Genomic DNA, 13134 nt, shown 5'->3' on the forward strand with positions numbered 1-13134 from the left:
TAATCTGTAATTAAACACGCACAGCGACTCTGGCTCATGGGGCCTGGGCTAAGGTACTGTTTAACTGCAGTGTAGACATTTGGCCTCATATTGGAACCTGAGCTCTGGGACCATCCCCACTCAGGGCGTCCCAGAACCCTGGCTCTAGCCCAAGTCTCAACATCTATACTGCAATTAAACAGCCCCACAAGCCCGAGTCAGTTGACATGGGCCAGCCGTGGGTGTTCGATTGTAGTGTAGATGTACCCTTACACTGCAGACTCCTTATGGCAACATGCAGAATACATACTCTGTGCACACCACTAGAATAGGTATAAGTAGCAGTGTAGATGGTGAGGCACTGCTTAGGCAAGTAAAGACATGCCAACACCCTCTTTCCAGATTGGATTATCTTTCCTCTCCAAAGATGACCCCATGCCACCCTCTATTTCCTCCTGTGAAACCAGGCTAAGTGGTGCAGAAGGGGATTATGTCACTTCCATAGCATGCTTCCTCTTTTTCTCTTGGCCCTCTCTCCCCCTGCCACAGAGGTCTCTCTGTAGTGTAGATATCTTCAGGATGAGCAAGGAGGAGGCTGGGGTGGCAAGTCGAGTTCCCTACCAGACTCCTCTCCTTCAAAATCTGCTGGGGAAGCCACCACAAATGACTACTTCTTCTTCTGTGTTTTGGAATCTCCTCTTGGAATAATAATAATATTATTGTGTTGTATTTCCATATTGCCAACACTTGGGTGGGCACAAGCCATGCATACAAGAAAACATGACTGCCTAAGGAGACATAGGAGAGACAAGCAGTCCCTACACGAATGCTGGTTGCCGCTTGCTGATCCCCTGAGATCTAGGTGGATCCAGAGGCTTGGGACATTTTCCACTGATGGGAAAAGAAAACCCTTTCCCACCAGGAAACAATATGAGATAACACTTGTGGAGTTTCCACTAAGAACTGGGCACAGATAATTTTCAGGAAGATAAGAAGAACATAAGAATGGACATACTGTGTCAGACCAATGGTCCATCTAGCCCAGTATCCTGTCTTCTGATAGTGGCCAATGCCAGGTGCTTCAGAGGGAATGAACAGAACAGGAATCATCAAATGATCCATCCCCTGCCACCCAAGATAATATTTTGCAGCTGACATCCCATGAAATGTCAGAGTTTTCAACAGGAATATCTCTGCATAGTACTCCACTTCTACGTTCACTCAACAAAGAGCCCACATTAACTGGGGTCCTTTGGTTTATTTTTATTCCTCTTACCTAACTACATCTTACCTTCTTTTAGGCAAGCAAAAGAATAAGAATATAGCTGTCGAAAAGTATTTGAAGGGTGTAATCACCAAAGAATTCAAAGATTTATTTTGGGTTCTAGAGTGTGGTGTAACTAGTAGTGAGATGAAATTAAATTAAGGAAAGTTTAGTTTGAATATCAGAAAAAGTTTCTCAAAAATGGAATTGTAGAACACTGAATAATGGCAGAAACACTGTCATTTGAGATATTGCAGGAAAGACTGCAGAATTTGGAAAAATTTGCAGGAAAAGTGGGGTATGTGTTCATATACATAGGTGTTTACGTACACATAGCATACTCAACCATATACTGTGAACTAAAATGGCCACACACTTTCTGGAGGAGAGCTGGATATTTGTTGGCTGGCTATGAATTTCTGGCTAACATAACTTTTGTGTATAAGGCTATTTATTATGTCTGAAATGTGCTGAAACTGATGTATTAAAAAAAATTCTTAGGTCAAGACTCTTCAGCTGCTGAAAATCAGTATGGTTTCATTGAAGTCACCATCAGTGCTTACCAGGTTTATCACCTCTTCATATCAAGTAAGTGAAATTAAATTGGCAGAAATGACAAATGACTTTATCATAGTCTTGGTTTTTTTAAACAACTGTATAAAAAGACAATGGTTTCAGTGGCTTGCATGCTCTGAAAGAAAAGTAAAATGTCTAGCACAGGGGTCGGCAACCTTTCAGAAGTGGTGTGCCGAGTCTTCATTTATTCACTCTAATTTAAGGTTTCGCGTGCCAATAATACATTTTAACATATTTAGAAGGTCTCTTTCTATAAGTCTATAATATATTACTAAACTATTGTTGTGTGTAAAGTAAATAAGGTTTTTAAAATGTTTAAGAAGCTTCATTTAAAATTAAATTAAAATGCAGAGCCCTCCTGGACCGGTGGCCAGGACCCGGGCAGTGTGAGTGCCAGTGAAAATCAGCTCACGTGCCGCCTTCGGCACGTGTGCCATAGGTTGCCTACCCCTGGGCTAGCACATCACAAGCCCTGCCTCAGGAAGTACTGTGCTGTGCTGTCATCTCTTGCATGTTATAGGTTGTGTTCCAATGGACCTGTTTAGAATCTCCACTCTTCATACTGTGCCCTTGCTTTTTGTTCCAGGAGCTTCTAGGAACTTGTCCATTTGAGCTGGTTCATGGGTGTCACTTTCCAGCAGCAGCTAGAGCAGCATTTTCAGCATACTGTATCTCTACAAGAGAAGCACCAGAAAAGATACCAATGACTTATAAAATACCAGTAAAAATACAAGCAGGCACATGCTAACCTCCCCCAAACCATCCATCGACATAATTAACATGCATTCCAGACATGGGTGTTGAGATAGTGAGGAGGGAATAGGACCCTGCAGGTGCCCCCATCCCTCTTTCCACACATGTGGTAGTACAAGTGTGTGTGTGTGTGTGTACGTAAGATGGGTTAGGGAGGAGAATAAGGGATCTTGAAGTGACAATGCTATAAAAGCCTCTGCTCCCACCGCTGAGACCTTTGCACAGTGGCTTTGTGTGTATTCACACTAGGACAGTTTTCAAAATCTGTGCAGGACTCAGGTTATATGCCCAAGAGTTCCCAGTCATGCTCCCACATTAAGAAAGGCTGATATGCTGTTAACTTATGCTACTGCACCATTAATGTGTCGCAATTGCTGGTGCATACCTAATCTGTCAGTGTATAATATTCCAGGTAAAAGGCGTGTAAATGCAGATGAGTGGCTGCTTCCAGTGGTGTCCCCAGTGCTCTCCCCCTAATTTCTTGCTATCATCCCTCTCAAAGCAAACCATCACTGCTTGTACCTCAGCACCTTGTTCCCACTGGCCACCCCGCCACTCCTCACCCCAACGTCCTCTCTCTCCCTCCCTCCCACTACTGCTCCAAAACTCTGTGTCACTTTTGGAGAATTTCTTCTCTAGCTGTTTCTCCTGGCTTGCACCTGTTTGAACACCTCCTTTACTTTGACCTAAACATACCCTGTACAACAGTGTGATTAGGTGGGACGTGCTTGTTCCTGAGACCACAGTCACTACCACAACTATTTGCTCATGCCCATGTTTTGATGAACACATTGTTCACCACCACTCCCCCTTTGAATATCATACGTACACGCACTCACACACTGCTTGAACCCCACGTGGAGATGGGCAACCAGATAACCTTTTGAAAACATATCGCAAACATACTGGCTTTAATGCTTCTACTTTTCTTTCAGAACTATCTCTTCTGCTAACTACTTTAGCCTAACTTGATTCCATTTGTCTCGATAACTGGAAAGGGAGGCAGTGCTAACACAGAGCTAAGTATGATGGCCACACTGATAAAGGTCATATTTCTCCCAACTTGAGGGTTATAATCTTCAGCCCCCAGCAAAGAAGTGATAATTTCATCAGTAGAAGTATGTGTTGCTTCCTCCTGCAGTTGCCCTGGTGCTTTCATTCTTCTGGTTAGATCAATAGCATGTGCCTTTAACATGCTACAGCATGTAATCTCAGTTACCTGTTTATTTTTCTGTGAAAACAAAACACAGTCTTGTTTTCTTCCTGCACTTTTAAAGTATTCAAAGCAAGTTAAGCTGTATGACTATCATATATTCAAGCTCTTGTGGGAAGATGCTTTGGGACTTTGAAGAAACCATATAAACAAGCATATGTTTTGAACCAGATATTCAGAAGTGGCTTTCAAATTTTCATGTCTCCATTTTCCCATGCTTTCTCTGTAGTCCCTCAGGACAGATTCTTCCCTAGGCTGTGGCCCTTTTGCAGGACTCTGGTTGTATAAAAGGGACATAAAGGGGACAGAACTGTTATGTAGGTTTCCCTGCTCAGAGTAAAATCAATGTAGCAGCTCTACACTGGGCCCCTCCCAGCTGCAAACCCAGGGGTTGTATGGGGATAGTAGACGGAAGGGGTCAGAGATGACATGGCTGGAGCACACTGGGCTCCAGTTATTCAACATTGACCTCAAGGCCCATGGATGGCTGCTACAATCCAGAGCAAATTCAAGGAGCGCTAAGGGCCATGATGGCTTCTGTCCAGGTACAGATTTTGGAATGCACAAAAGTGGCTTGAGGACACTTTTACCCTTCTCCCTTCTTCCTGTACCCATTGCAGGAAAGGCATAGCCGAGAAATTGCCCCATTGGCTCATTCGCTTTTGCATGCACAGAATTTTGGATGTGGGTGCACAAACTGTATTTCTGTGAGAAAACTGGGTGTTTATCTTGTACTATCTTCAGGGCATACAGAACCGCCAGCCCCCCTCCACTGTACATGTGGCCAAGGTCTTTCTATACACCCTAAGGAGTACCTCTGCTATGGCGCTGGTTGGAATCTAGCAGTGGTACCAATTCAGATGTTTCTTGGGGGAAGGGATTCTGGATTCCCATGGGTAGAGACCCCATTCCAGCACTGGCTCGTCTTTCCCCCTGACAATCAACCTTCTCTCTTACCCACACAATGCATGAGCTGGTGCCACTGAGAACTCAACTCCTGGTGGACTCCCCTGTGCTCTGCCGTACAAAAACAGACTCCCCATGTGCCAGGTCATAACACCCTTTGGCCCAGCTACCCCTCCATCCCACATTTCCTGTTGACTAAACTCCACAAGCCAACAATTTCAAAGTGATTGTGGAAATTAACTAAAAGATGCTTCAGTCTCAAGCAAATTACTCCTATTGTTTTCATTTTAAATCAGCCTAAAGATGTTTTCTAAAATTGCATGCATGTATAAAGAGTGCAAAGGACATAGTATGATATGCTGATGAAGCTTTCTATGTACCTTAAACTACCCCTATTGTACACTACTCTGGCTGAGAAAAAAACAATCAACATAATTAATTCACTTAAATAAACTACAGAGAAGAAATCATCAATCTGTTAGTTTCTTCTTTAATAAATTTCAGTTTTGATCTTATTTTTAAAATTAATTGTGAAACCATTTCTACAGTGATCATGAACAAGAGAGATACAGTTCTAATACAGTGTTAGTTCAACTCCACAAGTCACTGGAACAAACAAACAATAAAACCCTACATCTAGTTTAATTTGCTTCTTGGCTGATAAATCAATGGCTCATTATCCTTTTTTTCCCCACATAAAGCATTAAAAAATGTTCCAGTGAACATGGCACTGCAATCAATGTATTCCACGTTATTAACTCCACATAAATAAACTTACGCCTAATTGGATTCCTAACAATTTTGGAAGGAGGATGAGAGAAGTAAAAGATAGACTCAGTTGCAACAGACAAAAAGAGAGATTAATTGACACAGCAATAATTATGACAACTATCACATGTACATCATTGTACGCCCTGGTTTCTTAAGTGAGGAAGTGCAAAAGAATTAAAGGGTCTTTAACAGACACTAATGAAACATTCAGTACAGAAGGGATACACATTAAATGCAGTGTTTCCTCTTCTGAGGGAGGAACATTCTAAAATTTTGTTAACTACTCTTTAGACATGAGCTGAACAGCAAGCCTTAGATTTTGGATACCTTCAAACTTAGGAAGGTCCAGGTTGTAATTGCACTGAAGCTTGATTTCAAATTTCATTGATCCAGATCTGATCTTAGGGATCCAGATGAATGATCCAGCTACATCAATAGCTGTACTCATGCTATTCCCTTCTTCCAGAATGTAGCTAAGATATTTTTAAGGCACTGGATCGATCCCAGGGCCATAGCTAAGCACAAGAAATAGAAGCAACTGCAAGGGATCCATGATTAGAAGGACCCTATGCAACTCAGTAGCAGACCTGAACACCCCAATCCAGCAGCAGGGCCACAGGCAGATGATTCTAATTGTCCAATCTTGCCAGAAGTGGGACCTGAAAAGGAGAAAACTCATGACCTGATCTACAACTGCTTGCAATTTGGAATCTTGTAAATTATAAGGCAGACCCTGGTGGCTTCCTGTAGGAGAAAGGTAAGTTGGCACCAGAGTGAGAAACTATTATTATCAGCAACTTTTGTATGTCACCATGTCAATAGATAAGTTATTTGGCAAATCAAAGTATTATGACATTTGGGAAGCTCTACACGTAGGAGCATGTGCAAACTCAGAGATCATGCATTACAGTTTCTTGTTGAAAAGGAGAGGAAAGTTCAAAAGGCAGGGAAAAGATTATTAGCTGTCAAACTTGAAACCGGTTGATGAGGAATTCAATGTAGCAGCTCTACACTGCATCGAAATTCTGGCTGTCTATCCTTCAATAAGAACACTAGGCACAGAGGACTCAGACCCAGAAATTACACAAGTGTAAATGTAGCCATTCTTACACCTAAGGGATTATAGAATATGTGCTAAAATTGTGGCAAGAGTATAAATTACCTCTGGATTCAATCTAAATTAACACCTGGTACCTTCACCTGGCAATCTCCAGGAAACAAACAAATATTACTTAATGCAGAGCTTCTGCAGAAGTAGCAAAACACTGTAGGCAACCAGATTGAGATTTAGACACAAGGTTGCCTATTCATTAGATAAGGGTGAGGAGGACAAGGAACTTGGGTCAGTGGTTAGATAGGATTATAGCAAGTGAAATAGAAATAAACTACAATAAATGCACTCCATTTGTCCCTCCCACAAGCTATAATCACAGATACTTCTGCACACTAGTGATGGTGAATAACAGAGTAACCTACACTGTGTTTGCTGGTTATGCTGTTGGATTCCTCAGGTTGTTATAATGCAACAAAATGAAGGAGATGAGTTTAGTGGGGGTTTCTCATGCTCAGTTATAACTGGCTTTTCCGCCATTTGCACAATTCATAGGAACATGTCTGTTGCAGGGCATGGCTGCTTTGTAGTGCCCCCTCCTAACCTAATGTGGCACTGCAGACACTCTCTGCATCTGTTTCTCTTTTCTCAAGACCCACTCAGCACAATCCAAAAGGGCATAAGACAAAATTCTGCTGTCGGGGGTTCTACTTTATTAAATACAAATACACTTGAAATAAAGTCTCTCCCCTTGGTATCAGAGGTTGCACAGCCCTTCTGCTTAGGGCCTGTGTTCCTCTGAGCGCTCCACTCCCTTAGGAGAGCTTCTCTGTCTGTGCCCACCTCCCTGTAACTGAGCCCTGATGGCCTTTTAATTGGTCGAGGTGCTCATTATTTAATTACAGAGCTGACCCATGCCTGCCGATAGTGGAAGGGGGGGCGAGCGAGGGCAGCCCTCTTCAGCAGTATTACTGAGCATGCTCAGTTCAAGCCAAGCTGCAAATCAGGGAGAGGAGGAGGGGAAGGAGGGGGAGGGTCGACCCTACCCACCCGCCATGAATCCCCACTGTTTAATTAACTATCTAGATGGGCATGTTCCCTTTAAATTAGCTCATCAATCATAGCCTGGACTTGGACTCCCTTTAAAGGGGCCAGCGACCCGTGACAACACCCCTCTGGTGTCCAGGTTTTCTGGTGCTGTTAGTCACTGCTGAGGCCTCACGTTGCTAGAGTCAGTTCAGCGCTGTGCTGTACAGTCTCTGTAGAAGATCAGGTGGTGAAAGTGGCCTGTTTGTGCTGGAACTGGCATTGTGCAGCTTTGCTCTCCAACTTCCCTCAGTAACTTCAGGACGTCCAGCTGAGAAGCGTCTCTCCCAAATGGACACCCAGGAATGACCTTGTTCCCCTCCCTGATGCCGTGCCTTCCCCTGGTAGAGGCCTCTAGCAGTGAGAGGCAATGACCCTAAAAAAGTTCCATAGAGCCATTATTGCTGTCAGTCCCCATGTCACTGATACATATAGGTGCCATCCAGAGGTTTGAGATGATGTGGCATTCAGAGGAAACCAGGTTTAAATAAACAACTGAACCTACATTGCCTCTGACGAGGTTCTGATTCAGGAGTTCTCCTCTTTGATCTTATATCACACTAAATGCCTTACAAATACTGCGGTGAAGAAAAGGTCCTCTTCAAGGTCAAGCAGGACATCGATTACTGATTAGTCACTAAGAGCTCATTCGTGAGCCCTCTTACATGCCTACACAGTGGGTGTAAGGAGCCCCTTTATGTCCATCAACAGGCAATCCATGGTGGAGGTACCATGCTTCTTTCATACCTAAACAAGAACAAAAGATGAGTAGAGAGGCCTGGTAGTGTAGCCATTTAATTTAACACTCAAGTGTGACATTGCATTCTATATGATTTTATGAAAGTATGCTGATGAGTATGAATATAATGTAACTGGAATATGCTTCATGCAAAAGGTCTCTTGTAAGGTATCTTTACAAAGCTTATAATTTACTGAGTGTGGTCATCCTATTTGTATAAATATACCACTCTTGTATCTGAAACTAGAAATATAAAATATAACTCTGAGGGCCTATTGTAATTATGCAAAGTGTGGGCCATTAATGGTGGTTTGGAATCTTGATGGCTCCCATTAACCAGGACAATTGTCTGTAGATGGCTCTGTTTTACTTGTAAGTCTTCCTGTATACGTGTGTGCTGGATAATGAAGTCTTACAGTGACATGTGATCATGTCACCTGAACTGGAATCCGTCTTTAACCTGGTGCTTTTCCACTGAGAAGGAGGGGTGGGAACCCAGAGGGACAAAGGATTCCCACCTTATGCAAAAGATATATAAGTGGGTGGAACAGAACAATGGGGGAGCCATCATGAGAAATCTCCTAGCTACCACCTGAGCTGGAACAAGGGCTGTACCAGGGGAAAGGATTGTGCCCAGACTAGGAAGGCGTCCAGTCTGTGAAAGAAACTTATTGAAACATCTCTGAGGGTGATATTTTATCTGCATTCAGTTTTATTATGTGTTAGGCTTAGATTTGTGTGGTTTATTTTATTTTACTTGGTAATTCACTTTGTTCTGTCTGTTACTACTTGGAACCACTTAAATCCTACTTTCTGTATTTAATAAAATCACTTTTTACTTATTAATTAATCCAGAGTATGTATTAATACCTTGGGGGTGTGGGGCAGCTGTGCATATCTCTTTATCAGTGTTATAGAGGGCGAACAATTTATGAGTTTACCCTGTATAAGCTTTATACAGGGTAAAACTGACTTATTTGGGGTTTGGACCCCATTGGGAGTTGGGCATCTTGAGTGTTAAAGACAGGAACACTTCTTAAGTTGCTTTCAGTTAAGTCTGCAGTTTTGGGGCACATGGTTCAGACCCTGGGTCTGTGTTGGACCAGACTGGCATGTCTGGCTCAACAAGACAGGGTGCTGGAGTCCCAAGCTGGCAGGGAAAGCAGGGGCAGAAGTAGTCTTGGCACATCAGTTGGCAGCCCAAGGGGGTTTCTGTGATCCAACCCATCACAGCAAGAAGCATTTTAACAAGCAACATTCAGTAGTTAGGGCACAAATTATGCTCCTAAACTTAGTCACTGGAATTACATGGTTTAAGAAATTAGGCTCTGAGTCAGCAAAGGACTTTAGCCCATGAGTAGTCCCACAGAAGTCAATAATAGAGCAAATCCTAATCCAGTCAACCATCAATGTGACTATTCACAGGATTACAGTTAAGCATGTGCCTAAATGCTCTGCTAGATACACAATTTTCCACACCTTAGTCATCAACCATGCAGTTAACATGCACTATTTGCAAATCTATCCCCAGTGCAGTAATATTTAAAGAACCATATTACTTTTCTTTTCTTTTGGTATCTATGCTATAGCTGACCCTGAAAGAAGAATGGATTTGCCATCCAGATGTAAATTAACCATGGCTAAACAGCTAGCCTGAAAAGTTTCCTCCAGATTTAGTCTGAGTTCACTGTCAAGAAATAAAATAAAATAAATGAATATACGTATAGATATGTAATATCTACACTCCGTTTCTTTTGTAAATCTTTTGTAAATGCGGACAGTAGCATTTAAATCAACTGGCAGTTCAATGTTATCCAGGAGCTCTGGAGGAAGCAAGAGCACCTATTTATATCTCTTGTGATCCCAGTAAATTCATCTAAATGCACTCGATGACATCAAGGACTATGAGTTGTGTGACATCCTCACTTCACCAGTAAATTTATCAAGCAATATGTGGCCCTTGTGAATTGTTTTCAGACATGGATTTGTTATTGCCCTGGTGATTGACATCCCTGTCACTGTACTTTAAGACTTCACACAAATACCTGTAGACCGAAAAACACAGATTGAGAGAGAGAAAATATTTAGTAGGCCGTGTGAGTGGAAATGCTGTTTAACCCTTTATGGAAGAAAATAAAATGAGCGCATTTTATGCACTAGTCACAGACCAGAACTGAGTTCATTTGCAGTTAACAAGAGATGTACCATACTCCTCATATCACTCACAGACTTATGCCTTCTTGAGCCTACTTCTTAAACTGCAAGTGGCTCTGCCAGTTCAAATTCACTGACTGCCTGAACTAATAATGATGCTCCCAAGCTGCAAGGATGCAGAGCAGTGAACAAACTCTGGAAGGATAGCACACAGCTTATTTGAAGCTTGATGACTGCCTACCCTTACTCCCTGCCTCCCTCCCTGACTGTGATTCCATGGAGATCAGGATCTTCAGATGCCAAGTGAAGATCCTCTTACCTCCTTCTGGATCTCTGTGGATTCGGATTGTAGAATGGTAGAGTAAATTTTCAGTACCCCTATTGTACTAGCTTGACCATTTTCAAATCAGTCAGGTTCACATGCAGCTACCTTCAGTGGGTACATCTACACAGTGAGCGGCAGGGAGTGGGGTGGGCTTCCGAGCCTGTCAAGGCTGATTCCCCACTCTGGCACTTTGTGTAGAAGGTGGGGTCCCTCAAGGATTCTAAAAATTAATACTGGGCCACTCCAGGCTTGTATTAAAATCCCAAGGTTACAGCTTCTCTCTGACCTTGGATGGGTAGATGCTGCCACCACCCAAATGCAAAAATCCCCTTTGAACCCAGGAAGGCACACTTAGGAATTCCTCCCTGTGGGGTACCCTCAAGCCCTTTCACCCCTGCACCAGGGAAGAGCTGAGGAAATCAAAGGAAATCAGCTGTTGCCACCAGCTAATTAAACTACATATGTACAAACCTTTTAGGACACAAAAACCCATTCCTGTTCTTAAAAAAGGTAAATTTTATTAAAAACAAAAAGAAAGAAAATACATCTAAAAACTCAGACTATTGCTAGATTTTAAAAAGAACCACTTATAAGGATTAAGCATTAAAATAACTTTCTTGTGGTCCAGCTTAAAGGTTACAAGCAAACAAAAGCACCTGGGGTTAGCACAGAGGAATCCACAAGCCTTACAGAAATAAAAGAGATAAACCTAATCATATCTTCCTAGACATTTCCTGAGCTACATATCTGGGGTTTCAAATAAGTAGTTTCTAGGTATGATTTGATGATTTTTCATATCTGGCGTAAGCTTCTTAAAGCATTGCTGCTCTGTGTCTCCTCTCTGGAGAAAACAACAGCAACCAGACAAAGGGAAAGTTTTTTCCCAATTTTAAAAAGTTCAAGCCCTCCCATTGGCTCTTACAAGCAGGTGCCCACTCCCTTCCTTTTACCTCTGGGCTTTTTTAACCCTTTACAGGTAAAGCAAGTAAAGAACAGCTACTAACAGGGATTTTGTAGCTAACTGGCTGGCTGGGTGTCCATAAAAGGGAGCTACCCCTCCCTCCCTCTCTTCATTTATCACAGAGACCAAGTTACAATATCTACACAGCTATTTTTAGTCCAGTAGAGCAAGCCCTGCTAGCTTGACTCTGTCAACCCAAGCTTAGAGGCTTGCTGCTGAGGGCTGTGCAGGCATACCCATGGGACTAGGAGGCCTTAATGGTCTTTAGGATTTGGTGCAAATAAGTTAAAATTACAAAAAGAGAATCATAAAGGAAGATGGTTGTGTGATGTTAGTAGAATCAAGGAATATGTGAATTTAATGCATAACAAGAAGCATTACTAAAATATTATGAATTTAATACAAATTATCAATATTTTTACTAATTGGTTTTTTTTATTCATGTTCTGTGAAGATATTGCAACATGAGACCTTTTTAATTCCAGTTAAACCAGTAGAGTGGTCCAATCAAAGGCCCTGAACCCACAATTCACTGTGTGTAGGCATACTACTGTTTCTGTAGAGAGCTTGAGGAGTCCTGTTTCAAAATAGTTTGTGATCATGTTATTAAAGGCTGTAAAATGAATGCTTGCCCTGACATCCTGCCATTTCTTAATTTTTGAGTGCTTAACTTTTCAACCTTTAACATTTTAAGCTTCTTTTAAAAAGGCATTTGTAAAATTTACAAGAGTGTCTACATTACTAAGGAGCCTAAGTTCTATCTTCAAAAGTGACAGAAGCCAAATTCCCAGAGAAAGTTAATGGGACTTAGGATCCTAAGCCACTTGGGCACTTTTTGAAAAGTTTACCCAATATATATGTAAAATATGCAAAACTATGTTTGGTCAGTGCACAGGGATTTCTGCAGGAGACATCTTGTTTTATTCAGGATGCTCATAAATATCTGAATGATGCATTATTATAATATGGATTTACCAGGATTTTGCAAGGCAATTCAAAGCTTTACAAAATGACTATCCATACCATTTTATGACATGCGCCTAAAATCTTACAGAAAAAAAAATACAGTGCTTCAATATTGGCAAACTAATTCATAAGGGTTTATCAAATAATGCAAACTGATTCTTTGGTGTCACCTTTTCTATTGCTTGCCAAAGCAACAAAAGAATTAGGTCTGAGGAAGACCTCTGGATTTTTACCAACATTTTGACAGAATCCACAGAAGGAGGGATAGAAGTTCCTTACTGAACTGCCTGGTGTCATGAGAAATATCAGTTTTTAAATCACTCTAAAAATAGTCTCTATTAAACGGTATACTTGAAATTCTTTCCTTTTGCCCACAATGAAAATAGCATA

This window comes from Malaclemys terrapin, chromosome 3 (assembly GCF_027887155.1).
Source record: "Malaclemys terrapin pileata isolate rMalTer1 chromosome 3, rMalTer1.hap1, whole genome shotgun sequence".
NCBI classification, from domain to species: Eukaryota; Metazoa; Chordata; order Testudines; family Emydidae; genus Malaclemys; species Malaclemys terrapin.